We start from the raw sequence: 2,778 nt of genomic DNA, 5'->3' as shown, positions 1-2,778 counted from the left end.
CCTCAGACGAGAGATCTTTATCTTTTTTATGTTTTAAAATGTTGAAACAATGTTACAGACTAAGTAATTTATTAACAATAGAAGCTCGTTTGCCTCAGGATTCTAGGCTGGGAAGGCCAAGATAAAATCATTCCATGAAACCTGCTGGGTTCATAACTTGGCAGACATTGCATGACAATGGAGAAAGGGAGAGAGGACCCAGGAAGCTAAACACACTCCCGAATTCATCCATTCAGGGGAAGCTGAACATTCTCCTACATGTATCCATTCGTGGGCATTCATTACCTAATCACTTCTTTTTTTTTTTTTTTTTTTTAACAGACTTGGTTCATTTATTTTGTCTTTTATAAAAATCCTTATGTGGTAGCCACAACTGGAGCCTGGGTCCTCTGAACAGAGACTCTGGTGTGGGTTTTCACAAGATGATCAGTGAATTCCTGATAAGGAGACTTGGTGAACACAGTTTCTTTCCAGAGGTCAGGGGTCAAGTAGCTGTACATTTTTGAGATGGCATCAAAGGTGGCCTTGGCAAAGTTGCCCAGGGTGGCAGTGCAGCCTCTGGCTGAAGTGTAGCAGTCCTCTATACCGGCCATCATCAGAAGCTTCTTGGGCACAGGAGCAGAGACAATGCCAGTGTTTCTGGGGGCAGGGATGAGACACCAGCACAGAGCCACAGCGGCCTGTCACCTTGCATGGGACAGTGTGGGGCTTGCCAATCTTATTCCCCCAGTAGCCTCTCCTCACAGGGACGATGGAAAGCTTGGCCAGGATAATGGCCCCTCGAATGGCAGTGGCAACCTCCTTGGAGCACTTAACACCAAGACCAGCGTGACCATTGTAGTCCCCAATAGTGACGAAAGCCTTGAACCTGGTCTGCTAGCTAGCCTGGGTCTGCTTCTGCACTGGCATGATTTTCAGAACCTCATCCTTTAGAGATGCACCCAGGAAAAAGTCGATAATCTCAGACTCCTTAATGGGCAGGGAGAACAGGTAGATCTCCTCCAAAGACCTGATCTTCATGTCCTTAAGCAGGCGGCCCAGCTCGGTGACAGGGATCCACTCCTTGTCTTCAGCTTTACCTCCACGAGCCCCGCGGCCTCGACCACGGCCTCGGCCTCGACCACTAAGACCGCTGCCGAATCCTCCGCGGAAGCCGCCACGGCCTCCTAAGCCGGAGCCCCCGGGTCCTCCGGGCCCTCCCGCTGCACCGGCGTCATCCGCCATTTGGTGTTTTCCCGAAGAAGAAGAAACCTAATCACTTCTTAAAGATGCCATCATTCTTGAAATGATTTAACTTTAGTTCACATGTATGGGTGTTTTGCCTGCAGATATGTCTGTACACCATATGTGTGCAGTGCCCATAGAGGTCAGAAGTCATTGGATTCCCAACCCCCCTGCCCCTAGGAACTAGAGTTATAGATCGTTGTAAGCTGCTATTCAGGGTCTGGGATCCTGAATCTTGGTCTTCTGAAAGAGCAGCCAATGCTACTAACCACTGAGCCATCTCCTTGGCCTCAGACAAAATTTGAGTCTTAGATTTGTTATTTCAATCAAAGCAGCAATGGTGTGTTTGTTATTGATGTTATATTAAAACATCACAAGTCACGGCGGTCAAAAATTTTTCGGAGAAGTGGACTGTTCACTGTACAGGAGTTTTGACACCCATGGGTCTGGCCAAGTGTCCAGACCTACCTCTGTTCATTTAACAAACTTTACAGAGCCAGACACCTGGGCAGGGCACTAAAAGCAGCTGTGAGCACCAAAGCTCGAGTCTTGGCCATCAAGAAGTGAATTGAGGATCAGGGAAGACAGATCAGGGAAGCAGCTTACCTATCTAAGAAGAATGTGGGAATGTGTGCTCCTTAGCTTGGTCTTTCTACTGACAAACGAATGGTCTGTTTCCCGAGGTGACCGTGGTTGAACTCCATAAAAGTGGAGCACTTGGTGTATCCTTTCAGAATACTTTGCTTCTGGGAGAAACGTGAGATTCCTTTTTAAAGTAACTAAAAGATAAATCTCATTATCAATAATTTGTAATGCTAAAATAATAAAGATAATGATAATAATAATAGTAATAATGAAATCACGCCAGAGTACATGTGAGGTCAGAGGACAACTTGTAGGAATAGGTTCTCTCTTTCTGCCAGGAACCCAGGGATCACACTCTGGAGTCAGGCTTAGCGGCTCCTCTACCCACTGAGCCATCCCGCTGCCCCTCTCTGGGCTTATTAACATACACGAGCTGTACTTAACAATGGGTTTCATTCTGACATCTTCATACTGGACATGACATGTTTGGATCACATTCACCCCCATCTTCCTCTCTGGCCCCCTTCTCAAGGATCCCCTTCCGCTTTCCCATAGCCCAAAGCTTACGGTCTCTCTTCTGCTTCATGCCCCAGCGTGTTAAGTAATCAGACTTGTTTAATTATAGCAGGATGGATGAGGGGTTGTTTACAAGCATGGGGCATTTTACCAGTGATTATGCCACTGATGCAAATGCCTCTGTACCCTCCTGAGTCCCTCCCCTCTCCGGAAAAGCAAGTTGGGAGGCCCCATCTTCTACTGGCCTTGTGGCAGTAATCGTAGCTGAACAGGGAAAAACTGGTTTTGGCAGGGTTTTTTTGGTTTTTAAAAAGTTTCTAACTATGTTTTGTCATTCAATAACAACCAACAAAATAATTAGAGAAAGGAAAACAGAAATGAATGGCTTAAATTGTACCTATTATCGTAAAGCCGAGTCAACAGACCCCCAAGGTCAAATTCCTGGCTGGTTAT

The 2,778-nt window shown here is 46.4% G+C and overlaps 1 pseudogene across 1 annotated transcript; it reads right to left on the bottom strand.

Annotated features, from left to right (window-relative positions):
- Positions 1–356: 356 nt before the first annotated feature.
- On the bottom strand, positions 357–1,224 carry LOC308419140 (small ribosomal subunit protein uS5-like; annotated as a pseudogene). The gene has a single exon. The product of its transcript is annotated as a small ribosomal subunit protein uS5-like (transcript).
- Between the last annotated feature and the right edge of the window lie 1,554 nt (positions 1,225–2,778).

Source organism: Micromys minutus (genome assembly GCF_963924665.1).
Source record: "Micromys minutus genome assembly, chromosome: 3".
Classification (NCBI taxonomy): domain Eukaryota; kingdom Metazoa; phylum Chordata; class Mammalia; order Rodentia; family Muridae; genus Micromys; species Micromys minutus.
The sequence above is the reverse complement of the archived record's forward strand: the minus strand, read 5'-3'. Positions and strand labels throughout refer to the sequence as shown.